At 35.4% G+C, this 9736-nt stretch overlaps 1 pseudogene; it reads left to right on the top strand.

Moving 5' to 3' along the window:
- Positions 1-178: 178 nt before the first annotated feature.
- LOC127738259 (putative nuclease HARBI1) lies at positions 179-863 on the top strand (annotated as a pseudogene).
- Positions 864-9736: the final 8873 nt, after the last annotated feature.

The raw sequence follows: 9736 nt of genomic DNA, 5'->3' as shown, positions 1-9736 counted from the left end.
GAGGAGATTTCGCGCTTTCCCTGTGTCTTTACAAGTCATGGTTGCTTTGAGATTTTTCGCAACTGGGAATTTTCAGCTCGCCAATGCCGACGTACACAACATTTCAATCTCGAGTGTTTCAAGAATTACCCGTGATGTGACAATGTGTTTGAAAAGAGTATGCAACCATTATATTAAGATGCCAACTGATCGAGCACAGCTGCATAACATGATGGAAGGCTTTTATAGCATTGATGACTTCCCAAATATCGTCAGAGCAATAGACGGGACGCACATTAGGATAAAATCTCCATTAGAAGATGAACATTTATATGTGAACAGAAAAAACTACCACTCTATTAATGTTCAAGATGTTTGTGACTCTAACATGAAATTTCTGAACATTGTAGCTAAATGGCCAGGTGCAACTCACGACGCCTTCATTTGGGCTAATTCCAGCTTAAGTGAAATGCTTGAGGACGGAACAATTGATCATGGATGGCTGATAGGAGATAGTGGGTATCCACTTCGACCATGGCTTCTCACTCCTGTGCTAAACCCAACAACGAGAAATCAACAAAGATACAATGCTTCCCATATAAAGACGAGGAGCGTTGTCGAGTTTTGGAGTTTTAAAATCACGTTTCCGTTGCATAGATGCAAGTGCTGGCACATTGCTTTACAGGCCATTAAAATGCTGTGACATTTTTATTGCTGTGGCTGTTTTACATAATATGTGTATAGCAAATAGAATCCCATTGCCGGCAGACATTGACGGGAATCGCCCAGACCAAGGACACATAGACAGACAACAGTATGTGGGCCATTTGAATGATGGTGCAAATGTAAGGAACAGGTTGATAAATGGAAGATTTGGACATTGAATAAATTGTATCATCTAATTACTTTTTGATATTGTATTTTTTATCATTTCAACTACCAGAGATTTATTAAATCCTCTACTCTTTGTGAAGAAAGTTTATTAATCGTTCAATGCTTAGGTTGACAACTTTGAAAAAAAACAACACTATAGACTCATTAATAATTTAAAGAAATAAAGACTAACAAAAAGGTGTAATATAACATTATGCGAGTTTTATAAAGTTTAAATCTAGGCATCATCAGGTGTGCTCAGTGTTTGTTGGTCTAACACTTGGACTCCCATTTGTGCTAAATTAATGTTCACTTGTGCCAAATATAGTTGGTTTTTCTGTTGTTCAATGTTAAATTGCTGTCTTTCTATATCAAGTCTTTCCGACTCCATAGTCAATCTCTGTTTTTTGACACGAAGCCTTTCTTCTTCTGTTTTTAGTCGTCTCTCTTCGATGGCAATCACTCTCTGTGTTGTTTTGTCCTCAAGTATCTTGATAGATTTCATTGCCGATTTGGCGATTGGTGCCTCTCCTGTCATCCATGAATCCTTGGTGCTCTCTGTCCAGAATGAGCAGCTTGGTTCTGAAATAGAATGAACTATTAATATTCATGGTTTTTACATTGTAAGAAATTGAAAGTAACAGACAAAGAGCAATAGCAATGCAAGTCTGAATGATACAATTAATTTACCGCTGGACGTTAAGCAGCCATTCATCACCATTCATCTTTGTTATACATTTATATTTTAACGAGATGTTGTTAAAACAAATAAGTTATCGTACCACATGTGAAAAAGTGCACATGATGCACTAAGTTTGACATTTTAAACACACGACTAGTTTTTTTTTCCATTGGAACTTTTCCATAATGCGTACTTCAGGTAGTAACTTCGACTGTGTTAACCATAAACATTTGGGCACTGGAATTTGTATTACATATTAATTTAGTAAAAATTGGGTGGTACTAGTGTATACGTTAAACGGTTTAACCGCGCTAAATTTTTTTATATATTTGTCATAAGTCACACGTCATTCTGTGGCCCTTTATAAATTGTTGTTAAATGTGAACCTAAGATAGCTACCATTTGATATTTAGGGGGTGGGGGCTAGGATGAAATTTGAAAAAAGGCAGGCAGGGGCGGATCCAGCCATTTTAAAAAGGGGGTTCCCAACCCAGGATAAAGAGGAGGTTCCAACAATATGTCCCCATTCAAATGCATTGATCGGCAAAAAAGGGAGGGTTCAACCCCCGGGACCCCACCCCCCTGGATCCGCCACTGGCAGGACAGGAGTTTTGAGTAAAAAAAAAGCAGGATGAGCAACTGTGCAAAAAAAATGTAGGATCACAATTTATTTTAAAAAAAAGTCAGGAGAAACTAATAAAAAAGGCAGGACCGAATAGAGTGAAAAATTAAAAAGGCAGGACAGAGATTACATCTAAAAAAAAAAAGGCAGGACAAAATTTTTCATCATCGCCCCCCCCCCCCCCCTAAAAATCAAATGGTAGCTCCCTAAGCGCCGCGTTAACGGTCGTCCCGTAACATATAATTGCGTACATTAATGACATTTTGTATTGCATGGTGAGTTGTCTCATTTGCCCTCCTGGGGTGTATCCAGCCATTTTAAAAAGGGGTTGCAACACGTACATGCAAGTTGTAAATAAAGGGGTGTTTCAACCATATGTATCCATACAAAAGCATTAGGTGTCCAACAAAAGGGGGGGGTCCAACCCTCAGAACTCTCGCCCCTTGGATCCGCCACTGTTATCATACCTCATCTTATCATTTTTATGAAGAAACTTACCGTTTTCCATAGACGAATTTGAACTCCTTCAAGAAATCGGATAGGTAGGGAAAGTGAAGTCCAAGACATTGGGTTCACTTCCATCACCAGATGGTACAGATCCTGTGTCAGTTCCCCCTTCTATGCCTTCTATTGGTGTTTCTCCAATGATACCGACGACTCTATCTTGTAGTGGAGTTAATTCCTCTGGTGGAGGTCCGCAGCCCGTCTTCCGTGCCTCGCGACGGTTATTTGAAGCAGCCTTCTTTACACTGCTCATGTATGTCGTCCACTTCTTCCGTATCTTCTCTACCGTACGTGTATGGTCAGTGTGATTTGTTGCATTAATTGTACTGCATATTTTCTCCCAAATCTTCTTTTTAGCACTATTTGTAATTACTTTTGACAGTTTACTGAATAGAACTGACTTGTTCTTTTCCACGACAACCAGAAGAATTTGAAGCTCTGATTCGGTGAAATTGGGACTCCTTTTCCTGCTCATAACGAAATCTTTTTAGGTTGACGGATTATCAGAATGATTTATCAACAATGAACATTCGATGTATTTATAGCAGGAATGCACGATTTTATCCTTTAACCTTATTATAACCGATACAGTGACAAATTGAATTCAACTCACTTGTGCAAAAAAAAATTGTCATCATTTTCTTCTTTTTTTCTTCTTCATTTTGTATTTGAATTTGTTTATGTATATTGGTGTATTATTCTATACATTACACTTATATTTTTATATTAATTTTGCAAATTATCTAATTATTGGATATTAATCAATACGTTTAGTAATTTATGGGAAATACATACTATATTTACAAGAATTTTCGCATAAATCAATGTTTATATTGTAAATTTTAAAAAACTTGCGACAGGTTTAGGATATCTTTGCTAAGATCATCCTAAGACAGCTTCGAGACGAGGTCTGAGATATGTCATAGGATATTCATGAGAGGATCATAAGACATGTCCTAAGCTATGTCTTACGACAGGTCTTAGAATAGCTTCGTGAAACCGGCCCCTGGTATCTTTGTGGAGTTTTTGCATCACCTATTAAATCGACAATGAATCGGCTCTGGCCTTTATTATAGATTTTGACAATCTAGCATTTTACACCGTTTGATTTTCTTTTTTATGACCTTTGATTGTCTTCCACAGAAAGTATTGACAACAATTCCAAACGTTTGACAGAAAGTGTTCTTTGTCTAGTTTGTGAGTATGCATGTAATATGGTTGTAACAGACCCTTAGAGTTATCAAGTTATCAATTAATTCCGACCTTTTACTAATAAAGATGGGTTCATTCAAATTAAAATGATTGAAAAATAGAAATAATTTTCATCATATCTTGATACATTTGTTGTTTCATGATGTTTGCCGCATGACATTTTCGACGATTCGAATCCGTTGTTTTTTTCAATTTATTATTACTGACACAGGCTGCAGGCTGATATCCGGTTGAAATTAAACAAAAGAAATGGAACTCTTTATAAGAGAAGGTAAAAAAAGGCCAAGATGGTGTATTTGAATTGTTTACATCTGTTTCTATGGGCTATAAAAGTTTAGGATTTTTTTCTTCTTATATACGTGTTTTTACTTGAATTATAGTATGGTACTTCGAGATATTTGTAAACTTTTAAATTAAAGACAAATTTTCACAAAACAGTCGATTGTGGTAGGTACAAATACATGTAGATCTTGTTTAAGTATAAGCATAAATTCCTCCGAAAAAAATTCCAAAGAAAGATGAAAGAAATATTTTTAAAGCATTAATTTAATTTGATAATATTTTATTGCATTAATCAAGCAATAGGATTGGACACAAGTTATTACAACTTATATAAGTCCTCTCCTTACATATACAATACACATATATGATGACAGCAAACACATATATAATATAGCGACAGTTATAGAAAATAAAGGAAGGAGTCACACATTGGCATGGCAACAAAAAAAGCAAATAGGACAGAAAGAAAAAAGAAAGCTGCTGACGTACAACGTTAAAATCTTTTTGACTGTTTAATGAAATAACGAACTTTATCAAAAAATTTAGAGTTAGTTTCGTAATTATATGCATCTTTTCCAAACAATAGCCTTTCAATATCAATGTGTATGTTCATATTTATAAGATCATTAACCAGAGATATTTTTTGGTTATAATATAATTGGCATTCTAGAAAGTAATGGATGGCATCTTAAACAGGAGAACCGCATTAGCATTTAGAATCATTCACTACATTTATCTTATTTAAGTCTGCATTTAATGAACTGCACTGGTGCCTTAGTCTTGTATGCAGTATCTTAAATTTTCTTGGCCCTTCACCATAATATGTTGGAAGTCTAAATAGTTCACCCTTTATTTTTCGCTTAACTTGTGGGATAGTTGGTGCGTTTCTTATTGTTGGATTTAAATTATTCCATATTCTGATAGTAGATGGTACGAATGACTTTTCAGTTACTCGTAGTCTACATCTATGGGGAACATAAGTATTATTATTTCTTAGGTTGTATCCACTGACATCAGATGTAACTGGAGGTAGACAGTCGATTAAATATTGTGGACAATATTTATTATGCATTTGAAAGAAAATTGTTAACTTTCGTTGTCTACGCCTTTCTGCTAAAGTTTCCCAGCCCGTTTCAAAATATAAGGATTCTAAACTTGAAAATTTTGTAAGCCCTGTTACTATCCTTGCAGCTTCCAATTGTATTTTTTCCAGTTTATTAGATTCATATTCAAAACACCCATCCCATACTTCGCATCCATATTCCAATAGTGGTCTTATAAAAGTGACATAGATATTGGATAAGCTTTTTTTTGGAAAGTGTAAATTTTAGTTTCCTTAGTATATTTACTTGTTTTAAAAAGTTAAATCACAAAAATACTGAACTCCGAGGAAAATTCAAAACGGAAAGTCACTAATCAAATGGCAAAATCAAAAGCAACAACACATCAAACGAATGGACAACAGCAGACTTTGTAATATTATCTATATAGCTGGTCCAGTTTCCATCTGATGAAAGTGTGACTTCTAAATGCTTGTGACATTTAACAGTTTCAACGTTTTCACCATTAAATAAAATATTCACTACTGGTGGTTTAACATTTGCAATTACCAATGCTTTGGTTTTCTTTGGATTAAAATCTACCAACCATTTTTTGGCCCATTCATTTAAACTAAAAAGGTCTTTATTGATATCACTTTCAATTGTTTGAAAGTTGCTACCAGAATATGAGAGAAAGGTGTCGTCTGCAAATAAACGGGCTAGGTTATGAAGATTATCTGTAATGTCATTAAGCTGAACTCCTGCCTTGATTTCGCTTTGATTTGAAGTTTCATTGTTTATAAAAACAACTTGCTGTCTGTTGCTGATATAGTCCTAAACCCAGTCTAATAGCTTACTTAGTACCAGATATTCCATACGAAAGTAGTTTTTGAATAAGGCATACATGCCAGACTCTATCAAAGGCTTTTGATATATCACAAAATACTATAATGGTAGATAACTTGTTGTCTAGGTTTTGACAAACCCTATGATAGATTTCCAAGAGTTGGTAAATAGTCGAATGGCCTTTTAGAAACCCTGACTGGTATGCATATAATAATGAGTGTTCTAATATATAATTATAAATATGTTTCTCTAATTCTGTAATGATTTTATAGGGATATGTGTATGCAGTATATTACCTAAAATATCACAATCCTAGGCTTGAGTCACTGGTTATCTTATAGGCCGCTCATCAAAAGGGGACGTCCGATCAGGATAACAACTAAACTATGACTGCCCAATAATCCATGGGGAATCCCGGAATTCCTTTGTATGACGTAGTAGTCCTCCGAGTGTAAATGGATAATGATAAAGCCAAGTATATTTAGTTCCGAATAAACTGCTGGTATAATACCATATTCCTAACATTCCTCCCTCTTTCATAGAAGTAAACCCGTTCTGTAGAATAAAGTTATGGGTATTCCTTTTACATCTTCACACTAAAAGGTACAAACGGTTTGAAGTTTAAATGCGAAAATGAATAATTAATTTGAAATACAGTTGTCCGTAAATTGAAGTAGATACATGTAGACATAATGTTGGAATGTCACAAAATGGTCACAATAAACTATGTACAATAACTATGTACAAAATGATTACTATATACAAAATATCCGCCATGACTTAAATGATGTTGTAGACATCTGTAGCGTTCTTGGTCGTAATATTGGCTACTTCCTCCGCACTACACAAGAAAATGTTTGCCAACTTTTCACAGATATCCTTTATCATCAACGGCGAGCCAAATTCCTCCAACTCAGAATGTAGATACGGGGCATCTGTCTCCAATACAATATCCCTCAGTTTCATATTACACACCAGAGACCTAAATTTTGGATATTTTTGGTCATTTAGGATGAAAGGTGAAATGCCGAATTTGCAGTTTGGAAATGACGTTTTCCATTTCCGATACATCAGTCCATCTCCATTAAAACAGTGCCTGTGTAATTTAAAATGTTTTGGCAGCAACCGAACAAGTGTATTCAAACACATCTTATCAGTACGTTCATCTCCTCTGCAATGAATAACCAACGGTAAGTCTCTTTTAACTGCAATTACAATCTGTTTTTCAAAAAACTTGATCTGTTTTTCTACATCCCATTTCCTCCCACTATTATCTAAACCACACTCACCGACAGCAACCACTCTATTCGCTTTTAACATCCATTCTAAATCAGAAATCCATTCATTCAATTTAGAAGAATTTTCCAGTTCCACAATTCGTGGGTGAATGCCGAAAGTTAGTCTAATCCTGTTATCCTTCCTAATTTTGGATCTTAAATCACTAGATGGCCAGTTTCTGGGATAACAGTAATTGCTAATAAGATGGGATATTTTATAATCTTTGCTGCTCCAAGTCCAAAAATAGGAAGGTAATGAAATGGTGCCTATTTTTTTTGATAGCATATCTAAATGAAAATGAGAGTCCGTAAGATGTAATGTCTCGTTTACCTCAAAAACTGGTCTTAAAGATTTCATTTTTTCTACGGAGATGATGTTCTCGCCCATTTCTGTTTGCTGGATCAACGAAGCTAATATTCTCCAATGTAACAAGAACGGTATACTGTATGGAGATTGAACTATAATATTTTTACTTCCAAATTCAAATACATATTCATTCGTGGCATTAAATATAGATAACAGTTTTAAATCTTTTTCCTGAAAAATGGGCTCCGAATGCTTGGGATAAACACAGTTTTTGTCAGCTAAATTACAGAGATCTTTAGAAACAACATCCAACAAACCATTCATAAGGTTAACCCAACGTTCATATTTGTCTTCCGAAAATTTTATATTTGTATTTCCAATGTCAGATTGATGGCATTCTGCAATATGAGCTTCTAAAACACTATTCTGGGCAAATTGTATTTTGCACTGCCAGCAAGCAGTTTGCGCGGCAACATACCAAGGTAGGTGCGTTCTCAACACATGTCTGCTGACATTAGTGAAAATTCCAGCACACGTCGGACACTTTCTTCCCTTATTGTATCTCTTTGTACTCGCACGAATATACATTGCATCATTTTTTGGCAGTTCATCCTCGAAAGGCCCATAGTCTGGCTCAAATTCATCATCTTCATGCATACTGCAGGAATAAGTAAAAACATTGAGATGAGACATACACGATAAATATCAAAATATATTAAGTTTCTTTATAAGCAAAAATTATAAGCAAAAATCGCGCACACATTAATACATGTAGTAAAGCTAAAAAATATGTTACATTTTGGCTAAAAATGTCTTTCCTATGTTACAATAATGGACAAAAAACTATATTACAATATTATACATAAATAATGATTATCTGTAACAAAATCATTAATCTTCGACATAGTCTGATAAGTAAGCAGGTTTTTTCCTTTGCCTCCTCCTACTTAACATATCGGATTCAACACCAGATGCGTCCATTTCATGAACATGAAGATCCCCATTGATAATCTTCTCATACATGTCGGTCAGACCTTTATTCTCTAAAGACGACGCAGGATCAAAATAATTCAAATTACTGACTGTGTGAGACACCAGAGGATCTGGCGCACTCACAATAGCAGCATCACTAATGAAATGAGACATCAGAGGATCTGACGAACTCATGACATTAGTGTTTTCTTTAAATATATCTGGCAATCCAAGTGTGCATTCGTCCATCTCGTTGATTTCTTCATCCATAGTTTGATCCATTAATTGATTCCTCATCCTTTTAATCCAGATTGGAAGTTCTCTGTCTTCGCAAAGTTTAATTCTGTCATGATGAATCCAAGATTCTGTTTTCCTATCCTTAATCTTGTATAATACAGGTGATCGCCAAGCTGTTATCAAATATGGTCGTTTCCACGGAGATTTCAATTTTCCAGACTGTCCCACCTTTGTAGCTTGATTGAGTTTATAAACGACATCTCCGACATTATAAATATTCTGGTTATATTTCAAGTCATATTTGCCCTTTTGTCGTTCCTGGGAAGCCTTCGGATTATCTCTGGCAATGTCATGCACCTTTTTTAAATTCTCCACTAAATCTTTTATATATTGTGGAACTTCTTTTCTGTCAGCATTCCAGTTTGACGTGCCTAAAATTACATCAAGTGGTTGGAAAACCTCTCTTCCCAGCATCATCATGTTAGCAGAGAATCCTGTTTGCGAGTTGCGTGTTGCTCGGACAGCTCCAACTAGTTGTTGTAAAAATAAATCCCAGTTGTGTTGTTTACTTTTGATATAACATCTTATTGTCTGTAGTATTGTTCTGTTATACCGTTCCACTTGCCCATTAGATGACGGATGATATGGTGTGGTTCTAGTCTTAGCAATGTGTAGTAGTTCACAGAGTTGTCTTACTAAATTTCCATCCATGTTTTTTCCTTGGTCTGTGTGGAGCTCAATTGGAAAGCCAAATCTAGAAAAGAAATGATCCACCAGGGTTCTTGCCACAACTTCAGCTGTCTGTGTTGCAATTGGGAAGCATTCTAACCACTTTGTATACTGATCAATTACCATAAGCAAATACTTACTTTCTGTTTTCGTAACAGGAAGAGGCCCCAAGAT

This window comes from Mytilus californianus, unplaced genomic scaffold, assembly GCF_021869535.1.
Source record: "Mytilus californianus isolate M0D057914Y unplaced genomic scaffold, xbMytCali1.0.p SCAF_1, whole genome shotgun sequence".
NCBI lineage: Eukaryota > Metazoa > Mollusca > Bivalvia > Mytilida > Mytilidae > Mytilus > Mytilus californianus.
This window is presented reverse-complemented; position numbering and strand designations above follow the sequence as displayed.